This window comes from Solanum dulcamara, chromosome 6 (genome assembly GCF_947179165.1).
Source record: "Solanum dulcamara chromosome 6, daSolDulc1.2, whole genome shotgun sequence".
Classification (NCBI taxonomy): Eukaryota; Viridiplantae; Streptophyta; class Magnoliopsida; order Solanales; family Solanaceae; genus Solanum; species Solanum dulcamara.
This window is the reverse complement of record NC_077242.1, coordinates 67,923,632-67,941,725: the sequence shown is the minus strand read 5'-3', so window position 1 is coordinate 67,941,725 and position 18,094 is coordinate 67,923,632. Positions and strand designations below refer to the sequence as shown.

General features: G+C 34.9%; 1 long non-coding RNA gene across 1 annotated transcript; it reads left to right on the top strand.

The window, feature by feature from the left end:
- The first annotated feature begins 16,879 nt into the window (after window positions 1-16,879).
- Window positions 16,880-17,686, top strand: LOC129891097 (uncharacterized). Its single transcript, XR_008767097.1, has 2 exons — window positions 16,880-17,101; window positions 17,180-17,686. It is a non-coding gene; the product is annotated as an uncharacterized LOC129891097 (long non-coding RNA).
- The last annotated feature ends 408 nt before the right edge of the window (window positions 17,687-18,094 follow it).

Here is an 18,094-nt window from a genome sequence, read left to right as displayed (position 1 = left end):
CTTTCTACATCAAAACTCTGCCTTAACCAACTCCGTAAGCATCACACTATACCGTGAAGTCCACACCCTTCTCGAGCAAAGTAAAAATAGGAGTTGAAGTCAATAAGGTCTTTAGCTTGAAGCTTGCCTCACACTCATTGGATTAATGGAAATCTACTACCTTTTGAGTTAGTCTAGTCAATAGAGCTGCAATAGTAGAGAATTCTTGCATAAATCATATGTAATACCCAGCCAAACCTACAAAAATCCTAATTTCGGTAGGGGAAATAGGCCTGGTCCAGCCTCTAACTGCTTCAATCTTAGCCGGATCCACTTTAATATCCTTCTTGAATACCACGTGCCCTAGAAATGCGACAGAATCAAGACAAAACTCATATTTGGAGAACTTTGCATATAACTTATGCTCTCTTAATTTTTAAAGCACCGATCTCAAATAACAAGCATGATCCTCCTCTATCTTGAAATACACCAAGATATCATTAATGAAAATAATCAAAAAGGAGTCTAAATATGGTTGAAATACCCCATTCATCAACTTCATAAATGTTGCTGGAGCATTATTCAGCCCAAAGGACATAATCAAAAACTCATAGTAGCCATAATGGGTTCGGAAAGTTGTCTTGGAAATATCCGATTGCCTAATCCTCAATTGATGGTAACGAGATCTCAAGTTGATCTTAGAGGACAAGGCCTCTCCCTAAAGCTAATCAAATAAATCGTTAATGTAAGGAAGATGATACTTATTCTTGATCGTCACCTTGTTTAACTGTCTATAATCATTAATCGATGCAAATTCTCATAGACCCTTCCTTCTTCTTCAAAAATAGAATCGGTGTACACCAATGTGACACACTATGGCAATTAAACCCCTTACTCAAAAAATTCTGTAATTGGTCCTTTAATTCCTTCAACTCTGCCAGAGCCATGTGATAAGGTTCAATAGAAATAGGCTTAGTGCCCGGCTCCAATTCAATAACAAATTTAATATCCCTATCCGGAGTGTAACACCCCCTAAAAACGTTGTATATGGTGTTCCAATCTCGATGAAAATGATATTACTTCTGTATTTTGGGTATAACTTTTCATAGAGTGGTCCAAATTAGGTGATTCAAATTTTTAAGTAACTCTAACATCATGACCTACAACTTTCATGAAGACTATATCTTAAGATTCGGAGATTAAATAGGTCAAATAAATTAATCTTTGCAAGGCATGGTGTTGTGATAAAATGGAGTAATTGTAGAAGAAAAATCATATCTCACTGTAGGATGATCCAAATCAGTTGATTCTTGAACGACATGAAAGAAGACTTCTAGAGCTACAATTTATATGAGACATCAAATCCTAATTAAAAAGTATCTTATTCAAACATAGCTCCGAAAAAGGGTATTTCATAAAAAGAAGATTCATTTCACCAATCATAGAAGATCAAATCCATTTGATATCACCCATGACATCAACAATCCTCCATTTGACATCACCCATGGCATCACAATCCTCTACTAAATTTTTATATTTTTCTTTATAATTATTTTAATTATTGTTAAGTCCCTCTTTCACACCTATAAATAATTACCTTATTTCATCATTTTGTTCATCAAACTTTCTCAAACAACTCTTCTCTCTATACACTTATTTACTCATTCTCAAAATATAGTTTTAGTTCTTAGTAGTGTATAAATACTATTCCGGTGATTCATATACTCTGGATAGTAAATAAAATGCTCCGGCGAGGAGAAAAGGCTAAGATTCAAGAGTGTTCATTAAGTCCTTCGATTCTGAGTAATGCTTTGGATTCCAGGTATGTAAGGCTTCAATTAGAGTATTTCTTCCACTCTCATGCCTAAAGTATTTTGATTATATAATAAATTATATTTATTATCTTTAAGCTTTACTCTAAGGTATGTGGGTATTGATTCATGGATCCTTTCATCCATGAAGCCCAAATGAATTATCAAAGTCTTCTATTTAATTCAAGTATGAAACTTTATGGGTTTTCATATCATGATTCCAAATGCATAGATTATTAAGTATTTGAAGTTTAATTACCTATCTTACATTAGCATATGTAAGGCTTCAATGAGAGTATTCCTTCCACTCTCATGCCTAAATTATTTTGATTATATAATAACTTATGTTTATTTACCAAATTCTCTACAAGCTTTACTCTAAGGTATATGGGTGTTTATCCATAGGTTCTTACATTCATGTAGTCCAAAACTCTTTCAACTAAATCTCTTGATTTCAAGTAATATTTTCTTATGGTAATTCTTATTTCTACTTAATAGCATGAATCATGTCTAAACCAATGATTATTGGTCTATTTTGATGCAAAATAATTTCATATGTATGAATTGATTGTTTGCAAGTGATTTATCTATTTATCTCTTTAAAGGTTCTTAAAATAATGATGGGTTATTTAAAGCATGATTTTGAATTAATGGATTTCAAAGTATTTATGCATAATTCATTTACTTACATGTTTGAAAGTTGAAGTGATTTAAACTCATCTAGTTTTACTATATTGTCAATGAAGTTTGACTTGAAAGTTTTGACTTCAAATAAATATTTATGAAAGCAATGTCTATGATAAAAAGAGAGTCTTATAAAATAAAAGAATGATGAAATGCTATTAATGATGGATTCTTTATGCTATAAGGACAACTTTTGCATATTTGAATCATTAGAGATTTTAATGAACTATTCCACCGAATGTGATATTTTGAATTCTCAAGCTATATGCTATGACTATTTTAAAGGATAAATTATTCCGTGGGATTGACTTAGCATCGAATGAGGCATTGAGGTGAGATTCGATAAGATAATCCTAGTAGCAACCCCTTGTCTCATTAACTATGTGCCAATATAAGAGCCCTTGTAGGCTTAGGCTAATGGATCCACAAATAGCCCTTAAAGTTAAAGTTAAAGAAATAAATGAAGTTGACGGAGTTTTACCTGGCAAATAGTCTCCCCGACCAACGTAGGGGTTTATGTTGGATTTCATGTAATAGCTCGCATGGTCTTAAATGTCGATTATGGTCATATTCCCACAAAATGAATGTTTTAAAGGATATCTATATGATTGATTATGCATGCATTGCATTATATTTCATATTACATAAATCTTTTAATGTTTCCTCAATGTTCATGCATGCCTACATACTTTGTATACTCAAAGTACTAACGCATACTCTTTTGCCTACATGATATCACTATGTAAGGACCAGTGCTCCTCCTCGTTCTCCTCCACGTGGCTAATTGAGATTTCGTTTGAAGACTACTTTTGGTGAGTTCCCATGTTATGGGAACAATACTCATTTATCTTTCTAGCTTATGATACTATGACATTTCTTTCTATTATGATTGAGGGTGAGCTAGGGACTTGTCTTAGCCCCGTTAAATCTAAAAGTTAGAGGTATTATTGGACATATGTAAGTTAAAAATTTACTATTATGATTTACGCTTGTTTATTTATTATCACTACCTATGAAAGGCTAAAAGAATGCTAAGAGGCTTGTTTGAGGTACTTTCGGGTTCCTCATTCGCCTTGTCAAGTCTAGGCCCTAGGTTTGGGTCGTGACAAACTTGGTATCAGAGCCTGAGGTTTTGAATGGTCCTCAGAGTCGAACATACCGCGTCAAATAGGAGCTTGTTCATGATTTTAAAGCGTGCCATAACTATGAATAGGAGTCTATGGGACGTTTAGAAAAGTTTTCATTTCTTTCAAATTCATGTCATGCCTTAGAGTGTCCTAAGCTTTCCTCTAACTAATGACCCATTTCATGTTTTCTTTATAATGGCTCATGGAAGAACACCTTCAAGAGCAATGGTTGACGATGAGGACCAAGCTCATCCAGTTCCTAATGCCCTACATCATTAGAAAGTGGTAACCCATGCCGAGTTTCGCAATATCATTATGTTGTTAGCTCAAGTCGTAGCCAACCAAGGGCATCAAGGTATTCTTTTTCCCCAAATGCAAAATTTAACTTCTAAGATTCGGTATTTCCAAAGGATGAACCCACCCGAGTTCGATCGTTCTAAATTAGATAAGGACCCTATGGAGTTCATTGATGAGGTATACCAGATTGTGGCTATCATGGGTGTGCCACCGAATGAGAAGGACGAGTTAGTGGCCTATAAACTCAAAGATATGGCTCGAGTGTGGTACGAACAATGGGTTGTTGAGAGGGATGAAAAAATAGGGCCGATAGGATGAGAAGAGTTCAAATGTGCCTTCCTAGATAGACTCTTCCCATTGGAGCTAAGGGAGGCCAAAATTTAAGAGTTCATCAACCTCCGTCAAGGGAGTATGAGCGTAAGGGAGTATGCTCTCAAATTCACTAAGTTGTCAAAGTATGCTCCCTTCATTGTCTTCGACCTAAGATCTAGGATGAGCAAGTTTATTTTTGGTGTCAAGCTTGGTGTCCAAGGAGTGCAAAACGGCCATGTTGGTTAAGGAGATGGATATCATGAAATGATGCAGGTCAAAATGAACGTCAGTATATGGAATGTACGAGTATGTAATATGAAAGAATAAAACATGCGTCAAGATAGAATAATATCGGTTCAAATATCTCAAGTCAGAAAGATAAGAGAGACCCAATCAAGGTGTCATAAGTCTAAACTAAGAATACATTTTAGACATAGACCAATCGTATACAATACAATCCAATCATGTACAATTCAATTCAATCAAATCATTTACAATTCGATCCAATCCAATCATATACAATCCAATCCAATCCAGTCATATACAATTCGACCAAATCCAATCCAATCATTTACAATCCAATTCAATCCAATCACATACCATCCAATACAATCCAATCATATACAAATAACTCAACAATAAAGTCAAAGGACTCAACTCAATAGATATGTAAATTAAAATTTAACAATATTTATAATTCGACTCAATCATCTACAATCTCAATCAAACCAATCATATCATGCACAATCCACTTAATTTGGGAGTTTCTCTAACCGACAGCCATCACCTATGAGCCAGTGATATACAAGAAATCGACGTTGTTGCCACATTCGTTCAATACTTTGTAGGGTATGAACGAATCAACCAATCATGGATCCATCAATCAATCAAGTCATCATTCCAGGACAATGAAATAGGGAAACATCTGACTTTAATGGTCCAATCCATTCCTATGTTGGCTACGTAGTTCATGGAATTCGAGCATGGACTATACTCTTACCTTATTCGGTGCTCAATACTCCTCCCAAGACTCAATACTCTCATATCTATCAAGTGAGTAAAATACTTAAAATATTGATTTAGTCTCTTTTGGACTTAGTTCAAATCAACTCATTTAGTCTCATGGGACTCTTTTCAAAACACAATTAATCTGGTCTCATTGGACCTTCTTTCAAAACTCAATCTATCTCAATCATTGCTTCATTTACGACATCCAAAATCATTCTTTCAAACTGAATTAATGCAGTAAATATTAAATGCATTTAAAACATAATTTTAACTCCCCAACTCAATCTCAAATTTAAAACATAATTTTAACTCCCCAACTCAATCTCAAATTTAAAACATAATTTTAACTCCCCAACTCAATCTCAAAATAGATATTTTAATGTAAAAAAAATCTTCAACTCATTTATACTCAAAATACTCATGCTCAAAATAATAATTAAGAGACTTCTCAAACTCAACTCATGTTTAAACTCTTTCTAAATCAAAGGTGAAAATAATCATTCTTTAAACTCAAAATAGTGCAGGAATAATTTATTCAAAAAGTCCGCAAATCATTTTTAAAACTCCTTCTCAAATAATTATTTATACTCAAAATCCCCATAAGACTCTAATCAAATCGAATTATGCAAATTATATCATGTAGTCACATTAGACTCCAATCCACTCCATCTCAAAACATCACATCAATATTACCTCTTCATCAATCATTTTACTTAAAAAAAATAAATATCATTTACATCATCATCAAACATCTTGCTCCAAAATTCTCATTTAACTCTATGTTCAATTTCATCAAATTTATTAAAATATGCATCATCTCGCTTTTAAAGTAATATTTTTATTTATACATGAAAACCATCAATCTCAACCTCAAGACAAATTATGACAAAAATGAAATATCATCTTGGGTACACGTGAATGAATACATGAATCCATACTCTCAACAAAACTCACCTCAAGAACATTATTAATACATATGAATTTATATACAAAAAAAACTCAATAGAAATTATAGACAACTCAAAAACAACATAAATGGTATGCATTTATAACAACAGTTAATCCTATCCAATTATTTCTCCATTCATTTAGCCAATCTTTTGGGGATAAATCATGACTCATTAAGACTCCAAATCAACCATTAAGGATACTCAAAATATTTAGATTTATAACAAAAATATGTATAACAACTCATACCAATCAACTCTTAAACCCAACCATAGTATAAGAATATTGTAATACAAGAATCAATTCGGGTTCATGGGGATGAAGACATGAAACACTTATCAATTTCTCAACTCATCAATATCAACATAACAAAATCAATCTAGTAGATATAAAAATCCAATAGGACGTAGATCTATCAAGAAAACTCAATTCCTATGAATATTGAACTCAAAAAAGATGTAGGGCATATGGGTCAATTCAATTCATGTTATGAGTAGCCTTGCAAACCTGTAATGAAGATTATCTCACCAAATATCAAAGACCCAGCTTGAAAATCTTGAATCCTAACTCTTCTTCTCCTTCCACATCTCTTCTCTCAAAAGCTCTAGGGGTGAATAAGAAGAAAAAAAACCTATGATACTGATAAGGGGCGGATTTTAGCCCTAAAACGTAGTGGGAAAAGGTAGATAAAAGACCAAAAAGTCCCTCCCAAAACTATGAAAACTTGTAGAAGTTGAAGCAAAAACTGGCCAAGTCCGCGTCACGAACTTGGCGCGCATCTCTCTGGTTAACTAGACATAAATTGTTACTTCAAATTCTAAAAATTCCAATCTTGGTGGAATTGAAAAGAAGACTTAAATATCTTTAATTTTATAGGTCATAGGATACCCAATTTATTATATTCTAGGAGATATGGTCGTTTGAAGTTGACCCTTATACGAACTCATTCAAAAACTTAGCCGATAGAAATTCTTTGGTCTTGGCTTGGTGTTAGAAATCTCTTATGACCATAAACCACATATAATACTCTTAAAATATTTAGGAATTGATCCTAACTTATGTATACAATTAGAAGTCATTCAGTTCAATTCTCTTCACATATGAAGAATAGCTCAAGTCTTAGCAAAAAAATATTTGGGGTGTTACATTATCTCCCCCTTGGAATCATTCGCCCTCGAATGAAGATCAAGCAGAGATGGAATCGAGGCATGAATAAAAATTTTGACTCAATCAAATCAACCAAACCAAGAAATCTAGACAATCAACTATTCTGACTCAAGAATAGGCAAATCAGTTCAAGTCAAGAGTAGGGATATTACCTTCAACATTATCATCATTAGGCAAAACTAAAACATCGTAACTCTATCAATTGAATCATTCAAATATCTAGATCGTCAATCATCCAACTCAAGAAAGAAAACATCAACTCGAATTAAGAAAAAGGAAGTTACTTTCAACATCATCGTTGATGGCATGAATAGAAGTGGATATTTGGTCTTTATGTCATCCTCATAGGATTGACTATCTTTGATTTCAGCACTTTCAATAGGAACTACCAACAAAGGATATCCCAAGCACTCCTTTGATCATCGAGACATGAAGCACCAGATGAAAGACGGCTAACTCAGAAGGTAACTCCAATTCATGAGTGACATCCCCAATCCTCTTCACAATTTCTTAAGGCCAATATATCGGTGCCCAAGCTTCTCCTTCTTTTCAAGCCTCATAACACTCTTCACGTACATCCAATCATTCCCGAAAAAGTTATCAATAGCCTACTACCATCACTCTTATAGTGACAACAACACACTCAACCCTATCACTCTAACCACCTCAACCATATTTAATAATTGTCAGGCCTACTTTAACACTTCTACCTCCATTATTGCATGAGCTCTAAATCAGAGATATACTAGCATACTCACTATTTGAGTTCTACTCCTCTAATTCCCTCTTTCTAACTCTAGGATCATTCTACAATTCATAGCTCACCATGTCTCAAATCACATTCCATCAGATGGTGACACTTATCATTTAGATACAGAACTTCCCTCTCGAAGATAACATTCGAATCAAGATTTTGAGATGAGATTCTGGGATACATTTTGCTCTAGCTCAACGCACAATCCATATGAATAAGAGTGCATTATTTCAAATCAATAGACTTAAGCACATTAATTGGCTCCTCTCAAGCCTTGTGCAGTCTCTTCACATTCTCAAGACTTTATCTGAAAGTAACTCATCAATAAGAATCTGAGATTTATTGTTTCAACCACCTTGAGTATGAGGGGTAGTCAAACGGATTTGAAAAATGCATGACTCTAAATAAGTTTCTTATGAACACCTCTATAACACGATCTTGAGTATGAAAGAATGGGAAACAACTCTACTTGTTGCGTTCAAACGCACACGCAAGTGTACGTTGTCTCAAAAGTAATATAGTGGCTCTTAATAAGAACCGGAGGTCGAACCCACATGGAAATTAAATTAGGCGTAGTTAAATTTTCAAAGAATCAAATTATGTGTGTATGTTTCAAAGAGTTGAGTTCAGTTATGTCTACAAAATAATAATTCAAAAATGAGATGAGAACTTGAGTTAATGGTATTTGAGAAAATTTATCAATTTGGAGAGGAGTCCTTGGGTAGTAGCATTTATAGATTTTCAATTTATATAATTTACTTTAGTCTCCAATGGGTTTCGATTACTGATTTACAGGGTTGATTTTACGATTATGATCATCCAACCTTTAATTGCCTACTCTTGTTGATAGCTTAACTACATCATTGAGCGGGGATAAGCGTGAACCAATAAAAATGCATTAATACCATCATCCTGTTTCGTAACCAAACATGGTGTATAGATATGTGTCACATCCATTCCACACACAAATTATTCTAGGTTATTTTAGGACAAACGTGCTCCTTATATTCTATTGTTTTATCCCCTTTTCGTCTTCCAAGTTCCGGATGGACAACAAATTTGTTCTAATGGTGATCAAGCATTAAAATAATAAAAACAAGAATATAAGTGTAATCATATGTAAAAAACCATTTTCAACCAAAGCAAGCAAGATTTAAACCTTCATCTTATGGCTACAACCCAAGAACAAAGAAATTTTAGTTAGTGACATACATACATGACTTATTTGTAACATAAAACTTGAATTCAAAATGAAAAGAAAGCAGCTATCCTCCGACAATCTGCAGTGCCCCCAATAAAATATATAAATGTGCTATTTATAGAACCAAAAAATATATTATTAAAGATAACGCATTGAAGTCTGCGATGTGGACATGGTTCATTTCAATAAAACATTTTATTTTCTCGCTTCGGCAAAAATTTCCTTCATTTTGGGCCAGGTCTGCTTCGCGGATCTGGCACGGACCACACAGCCTCGCGAGATAAATCCCAAACTTTGATTTTGTTCTATCCATGGCCAAATTTGTGAGGCGAACCTGGCGCTCACTACACTGACTTGGCTAATAAATTCCATATTTTGGGATAGAAACTCTAGGTCCTTAGTCCGCGACTCGGACTTGCTTTGTTGTAGTGTATTTTCTTCACCTTTTGATCCTAACTTCTTCTTTGAGTTCCACTTTTCATCCAATCATACTTCGAATGTCTGTTCTTGCTCAATTAACTATGAAAGTATCCAATCATGTTGGTTGGTTACAACCATATAAAATTTAAAAAATATGAACTAAACTCTAGAATTTGTTCCCAATTCAACCAATGATTTATAGGTTTTAAGTGCCATTGGGTAGATAAATGTACCCAAGATCAGTAGGCCTGAAGGCTAAATTATTCATGGTCAACAAGCTCAAGGAGGTGGCCAACGCACCAACCGCTTTTATGCCTTGTATGGGAGACAAGGAGTTGAGGACGCACCCAATGTCGTTATCGGTATGTAAAAGGTCTTTTCTTTTGATTTATATGCATTATTAGATCCGAGTGTAAATTTATCATTTTTACTCCATTCATTTCTAATAGGTTTGATGTGTCACCCGAAATATTATTAGAGCCTTATTTGGTGTCTACCCCTATTGGTGAGTCGGTTGTTTCTAGAAAAGTCTATAGGGGTTGTCCCGTGTATATCTTGCATAATGTTATTCCTTGTGATCTCATTGAGCTTGACATGGTAGATTCGATGTCATTCTTAGGATGGATTGGTTACATGCATCTTATGCTTCCATAGATTGTAGGACTCGTCGAGTCAAGGTTCAATTTCAAAATGAGTCCGCTATTGAATGGGAAGGTCGTGATTCGGTAGTGAAGGATAAGTTCATTTCTTATCTTAAGTCCCAAACAGTAATTGCTAAGGGTTGTATTTACACATTGTTAGGGTTAGGGATGTCGACTCCAAAAGTCCTCCTCTTAAGTCGGTTTCCGTAGTCAATGAGTTCCCCAATATCTTTCCCGATGACCTTCTCGATGTCCCTCCTAAAAGGGAAGTTAATCTTGGTATCGATCTCCTCCCAGATACTCAACCTATCTCTATTCCTCCTTATCGTATGGCCCCAACAGAATTGAAAGAGTTGAAGGAACAATTAAAGGACTTGTTAGAAAAAGGGTTCATAAGACCAAGTATTTCTCCATGGGGTGCTCCCGTGTTATTTGTGAGAAAGAAGGATGGGTCACTTCGAATGTGCATAGACTACCAACAATTAAACAACATGACCATTAAGAATAAGTACCCAATCCCTAGAATAGATGACTTGTTTGATCAATTGCAAGGAGCAAGTCACTTCTCCAAGATCGACCTTCGGTTCGGCTATCATGAACTACGGGTGAGGGAGTGTGATATTTCCAAAACAACTTTCCGAACAAGGTAAGGTTACTTCGAATTTGTGGTGATAAGTTTTGGGTTGACAAATGCATTAGCGGTGTTCATGGACTTGATGAATAGGATGTTCAAACCTCACTTTGATACTTTTGTGGTGGTCTTCATTGATGATATTTTGATTTACTCTCGGGGTGAGGAAGAACATAAGAATCACTTGAGAGTTGTGCTTCAAACGTTGAGAGATAGGCAATTATTTGCAAAATTTAGTAAGTGTGAATTTTGGTTGAAAGAGGTTGCATGTCTTGGTCACGTAGTATCCGGTGATGGGATCAAGGTTGATCCTAAGAAAATAGAGGTAGTCAAGAATTGTTCTAGACCATTGTCTCCTTCATACATTTGGAGTTTCTTGGATCTAGCTGGGTACTATAAAAGGTTCATCGAAGGATTTTCTTCCATTTCATCTTCTATGATGAAATTGACCCAAAAGAAAGCCAAATTCATATGGATGGATGAGTGTGAGAAGAGTTTCCAGACCTTGAAAGATCAACTTACCTCCGCTCTTATTTTGAATTTACCAGAAGGATTAGAAGGGTTTATGGTTTATTGTGATGTTTTAAAGATTGGTTTAGGTTGTGTCTTAATGCAAAACACCAAGTACATAGCCTACTCTGTAAGGCAATTAAAGGTGCTTGAGCGAAACTATCCTACCCATGACCCTGAATTGGCTGCCGTTGTTTTTTCTCTGAAGATGTGGCGGCATTACCTCTATGGGGTGCATATGGATGTGTATACCGATCATAAAAGTCTTCAATATGTATTCACCTAAAATGACCTTAATCTAAGAAAAAGGAGGTGGCTATAACTCCTTAAGGACTACGACATGAATGTGTATTGTCATCCGGGTAAAGCCAATATGGTTGCCGATGCACTTAGTAGAGTGTCTATGGGGAGTATGGTCCATGCTGATAAAGGTTAGAGGGAGTTGGTGAAAGATGTTCACCGGTTGGCTAGATTAGAGGTGAAGTTGTGTGGTACCGATGATGGTGGTATGGTTGTTCAAAATGGGTCTGAATCCTCTTTAGTGGTAGATGTTAACTTAAAGAAAGATCTTGACCCGACATCTATTGAGTTAAAGAAGTTAGTGAAGGAAAAGAAGATAGAGGTCTTTTCCTAAGAGGGAGATGGGGTGCTATACTACCAAGGTCGGCTATGTGTTAACGAGTTTGATCTTGATGGAGGCTCATAATTCTACCTACTCCATTCATCCCTGTTTGACAAAAATATATCGAGACTTAAAAGAGTTCTATTGATGGGGTCGTATGAAGAAGGACATTGCAAGGTTTGTGTTTGGATGTTTGAATTGGCAACAAGTGAAGGCCGAACATCAAAAGCTAGGTGGCCTATCCCAAGACATTAAAATCCCTACTTGAAAGTGGGAAGATGTGAATATGGATTTTGTAGTGTGTTTGCCTCATACCCAGAAGCGTCATGATTAAATTTGGTAAGGTTGCATGGTGTGTCGTTATCCATTATTTCGAATTGTGGTACTTAATTCACTTCTCTCTTTTGGAGATCGTTTCAAAAGGGCCTCGGTACTAAGGAAAAGTTGAGCACTGCATTCCATCTTCAAATAGATGTGCAAGCTGAAAGAATGATTCAAACACTAGAGGATATGTTAAGGGCTTGTGTATTAGATTTAAAGGTAATTGGGATGATCATTTACTGCCCATCGAGTTTACCTATATCACTATTGAACATGCCGGGAGTCAACTCAAAAATTTCTATTAGGTTGCAATACACCGGGCTGCTTCTTTGTTCTATCATGATTGGGCGGACTTTCCCTCAGGAATGTTTATCATGGAGGCCAGTGTTGCCAATGCATCCGCGAACTTCTTTTTTCTCTGGATAGTGGAGAGAAACTTATTTTCTTGAATTGCTCAGTGAGCTTTTCAAGATAAGCATGGTATGTCAAAAGTTTTTCATATTTGGTTTTTCATTTCTTTTGCGTTTGGCAGATGATAAGCGTCGAATCCCTAAATACTTCGATTTCTTATATTCCCAGGGTCAAGGCAGTCTTTAATCCATGGATACATGCTTCATCTTCTGTGGTATTCTTAGTTCCTTAAAAGTTCACCTATAATAATAGTTACCACTCAAGTATTGAGATGGCGCCGTTTGAGGCTTTGTATGGGAGATGATGTAGATCCCCGGTTGGTTGGTTCGAAGTAGGTGAGATGACCTTGTTGGGACCCGATTTGGTACTTGATGCTTTAGGAAAGGTGAAGATAATTAGAGAAAGGTTGAAGACCGCCCAAAGTCGTCAAAAGTCCTATTCTGACATTAGAAGAAGGGATCTTAAGTTTAATGTAGATGATTGGGTATATCTAAAAGTTTCACCCATGAAGGGTGTGGTTCGGTTTGGTAAGATAGGAAAATTGAGCCCTAGGTATATAGGGCCTTATAGAATCGTAAGACGTGTTGGCAAGGTTGCGTATGAGTTGGACTTTCCATTGGAAATGACCATGGTTAATCCGGTATTCCATTTGTCTATGTTGAGAAAATCTGTGGGTGATCCTTGTTCCATTGTTCCTTTGGGAGTAGTAAATGTTGAAGAAAACTTGACCTATGAAGAAGTTCCGGTTGAAATTTTGGACCGACAAGTTAAGAAATTGACGAACAAAGAAGCTGCATCTGTTAAAGTCTTTTGGAGGAATCAACAAGTAGAAGAAGCAGAAGCGGATATGATTAAGAGATACCCTTACATTTTTCCCTCTACTCAAGTCTAAGGTATTAAGTTGTCCTTGGACAATTACTTGAAAATCCTTGAATTCCAACTTTTGTTGTCATATGCATGCAAAATTAAGAAATATGTTTCGAACGATGTTTTAAATTGCACTATCGCATTAATGATAGGTTGTTTGTTTACACTATACTCTACTCAAGCTAAGTCTTGTCTCATTCGAGGATAAGTGTTCCAATTCTCGATGAAATTAATATTGCTTCTGTATTTTGGGTATAACTTTTAATATATTGGTCATATTAGGTGATTCAAATTTCTAAATTACCCCAACACTATTATCTACAACTTTTATGAAGACCATATCTTAAGATTCAGAGGCTAAGTAGGTCAAATAAATTAATCTTTGCAAGATCTGGTGCTGTGACGAAATGGAGTAATTGTAAAAGAAAAATTATATCTCACTGTAAGATGATCCAAATCAGTTAATTCTTGAACGACATGGAAGAAAACTTCTAGAGCTACAATTCATATAAGACATCAAATCTTAATTAGAGAGTTATCTTATTCAAACATAGCTCCGAAAAAGGGTATTTCATATGAAAGGCTAAAAGAATGCTAAGAGACTTGTTTGAGGTACTTTCGGGTTCCTTATTCTCCATGTCACGTCTAGGTTCTAGGCTTGGGTCGTGACACAGAGAAACTCCTGAAAGATCAGTAAGGAACACATCGGCAAACTCCTTAACCGCAGAAATAGACTCCATAAGAGGTGACTCAGCGCTGGTATCCCGAATAAAAGCTAAATAAGACACACACCTCCTATCAATCAATCTCTGAGCATGCATATAAGAGATGAGCTTAGGATAAGAACCACTAATATCCTTCCACTCGATCCTCGAGACGTCAGGTATCGCTAATGTAATAGTCCTGGCATAGAAATCAAGAATAACACGATAAGGAGAAAGCCAATTCATACCCAGTATCACATCAAAGTCTACCATCCCCATAATAATCATGTTTACCCAAGTATCATACCCGGCTAAATAAACAAGATAAGATCGATACACTTGATCACCACTAAGGGCTTACCCACGGGTGTAGAAACATGAACAAGCATGGACATGCGATCACAAATCAAATCAAATTCAGATGCAAAATAGGTAGACACATAGGAGAATGTAGATCCAGAATCAAATAACACACATGCAGGTCGATGGCAAACTAGGGAGATACTTGTAATAACTGCATCAAAATCCTTAGCCTTGGGTCTCCCCGAAAAAGCATAGCACTGAGCTCCTCTACCACCACCAACCTGAACCGTACCTCTATCCCACGGAACCACAACACTAGTACTAGAGGCTCTACCACCTCTACCTGGCTGACCCCTGCCTCGACCTCTAGCCAGAGGCATCAAATCTCTCTCTGGAGCCGCCGAATAACCCCTTGTTTGGAAGGTTGTTACCCATTATATTGTATTATATCATTGCCATAGATACAATGTTTGTTTTGATTGTTACTTAAAATGTATTTTATTGTTAAATTCCATTGTTACGTAACAATGAAAACCCTCATTTTATGTAACAACCGATTTGGTGTGATCCTATTGTTACCTAATTTCTTTTTCCAAGTATGTCCTTACTTAATATTTCTTAATACAATTTTACCCTTTACCCTATATTATTTAATTCCACCAATTCTCCTACCCAACAACTACTACGTACTTGCTTCTCCTTTTAGGTTAGGTTTGCTCCTTTCTCTTCTTTTTTCTAGGTCATGTAGCTTCCTCTTCTATATTATTTTATCTCTTTCAACATATTGTCTTTAGTAATGCAATTTTATATGTTTTTTTTTTCTTCATATTTCTACATTATTCTCAAGTTGCAGGTACTTTCTTTTTTGTTCATAATCTTTTTTAATTTTTTTTTACTATTCTGCCATTGTTTCAAGTTGAAAGTTCTTATTGTTTGCATAATAATTATAAAATTACTAGCTATCTTGTTTTATTTTTTTTGCTAGAACGTTTTTGGTTATTTTTTTGTTTGTTTTTTCATGTTTTATTAAATTGTATGTATCAGTTGTTTTTTGTAGGAAAAAGAATGTAACATTGCCTAATTACAATTTGTATGATCTTGTAATATAAATAGCTAAATTTTAAGTGTTTGTTCTTTTGCCCTTTTTTCTGGTACAAGGCAGAAAACAAGTATTATGGTATAAAGAAAAGTACTATTGTATTAGTAATTTTTTTTGTCTAATTCACAATAGTCAATGATCAAGTACTATGATATAAAAAAATTATATTATATATATATTCACTGTTACAAGTACTTTGGTAACTGTATTATGTACAAAATTTTACATATTTTCTATAATTCATGATTCCAAATTGTTTGTTGTTTGTTGTTGTTGAGGTACTATCTATGCTTTTTAGTGATTGTATTGGGGGATTTTGGTGTAAGTCTTAAAAGGAGATATCATGTATGTCCGTAGTTTATAAATGTGTATATATCGTGAGTAATTTTTATGCAAAATTACTTTATTATGTATAATTTAATTCATTGATGGATCTTCATTAATTTATTATAGATGGCTGATCAAAATAATTGAGATAGTAGTCAAATATTGGGCCAACTGAGCTCTTTAGCTTCATGTGCTGATCTCTTAATAGTAATTTGGTTTTGGACTTATGCATGTGAAATCGAAAATGATCAACGTACAATCACACATGATATACGACTTGAGAGAGAGCAAGTTAGAGATGAATTATTAAGTCATCTATTTTCGACTGAACTTTGTCGTAGTATTTTAAGAATGACCCATTCAGCTTTTACTGGTCTATGTGAGATATTTTAAAGAACGAGGTCCTAGACCAACACTTCGAGTTACCGTTGAGGAGCAAGTTGCAAAAACACTTTACTTGTTAGCACATAATGTGACAAATCGTGAGCTATCTTTCATCTTTCGACGATCCAGAGAGTCAGTCAGTCGTCATTTTCATACCGTCCTACGAGCTATCTTGGGGTTATATGAAAAAATTATTCAACAACCTGATGTCTCCCAAGTTCCTTTTGAAATTGCTAGCAACCAAAGATTCTACCCATATTTTAAGGTAAACATAATTATAATAATTATTTAAATTTTAGCTAATGTTAAAATTATTTGCATTTTAATTGATAATTATAATATCACGATTGTATTGGTACAATTGATGGAACACATATACGTGTTAAAGTTTCACAAAGTGAAGCACCAAAATATCATGGGAGAAAAGATTATCCAACACAAAATGTACTAGCTGCATGCAAATTTGATTTAAAATTCACATACGTGTTAGCTAGGTGGGAAGGTACAGTATCTGGTTCAAGAATCATGAAAGAAGCACTAAATAGACAAGAAGATCCACTAAAATTCCTAAAGGTAAATATTATACAAATTTATCTAGGCGTAGGTACCTGTAATGAACAAATATTGAATCTTTTATTTATTTATGTTTAGAAAAATTCTACCTTGTTGATGCTGGACTCATGTTGAGAAGTGGGCTTATTACGCCTTATCTGAGAGAGCGATATCATTTGAAAGAGTATTCAAGAAATCCACCCCAAAATTCTCGTGAATTATGTAATTTGCGACAAGCTTCTTTGCGTAATGCTATTGAACGAGCATTTGGAATTCTTAAAAAGAGATTTCCTATAATTTCTAGTTCAACAGAGTCATCATATGGTGTTGAAACGCAAAAGCTTATTATATTTGCATGTTGTATTTTACATAATTATTTAAGAGGGGTAGATCCAAACAATTACTTACTTGCTCAAGTTGATGCGGAACTTATAAATAATAATGATGTGCAAGAAGAAGTTCCGAATCCCAGGGAGAACAATGAAGAATTTAGAAGAGGAGAGTTGATTCGAGATGGCATAGCAGTTGCAATGTGGAATAATTATCAAAACTAATTTTCTAGGAGAAAAATTTAAATAAATTTTTGTGTCAAATTTATTTATTTTATGCTATTTGAAAGTAATTTTGTGAACTATTGTTTCAATTATAAACATCACATGCAGTGCATTTTGCTTTATAATATAACTCTTTAATATTGTGAGATGACATTCGCTTACTGTAATGACATGTTCCCGTCGTTAGGGATAGGCCAATAGCGAAGAATTTCGGGCCAAAAAACTTTGGATAGTAACTTCAAAAAATTTGAGCCTAGGCCAGACTTGGACGAATTCTGAGTCAGGTGAAATCTAGGGTGATCACGTAAATTATGAGAGCTTAAATCTATAATTTTATTGGACATGCTGATATCTAAGATGATACAGAGCATTTACGTCTTCACGGAATCGCATTCGGGCGAGTAAAACTCTCAAAATCAAATTTGGCGTGAAGGGTAAAATTTTAATGCATCTTTGGAAG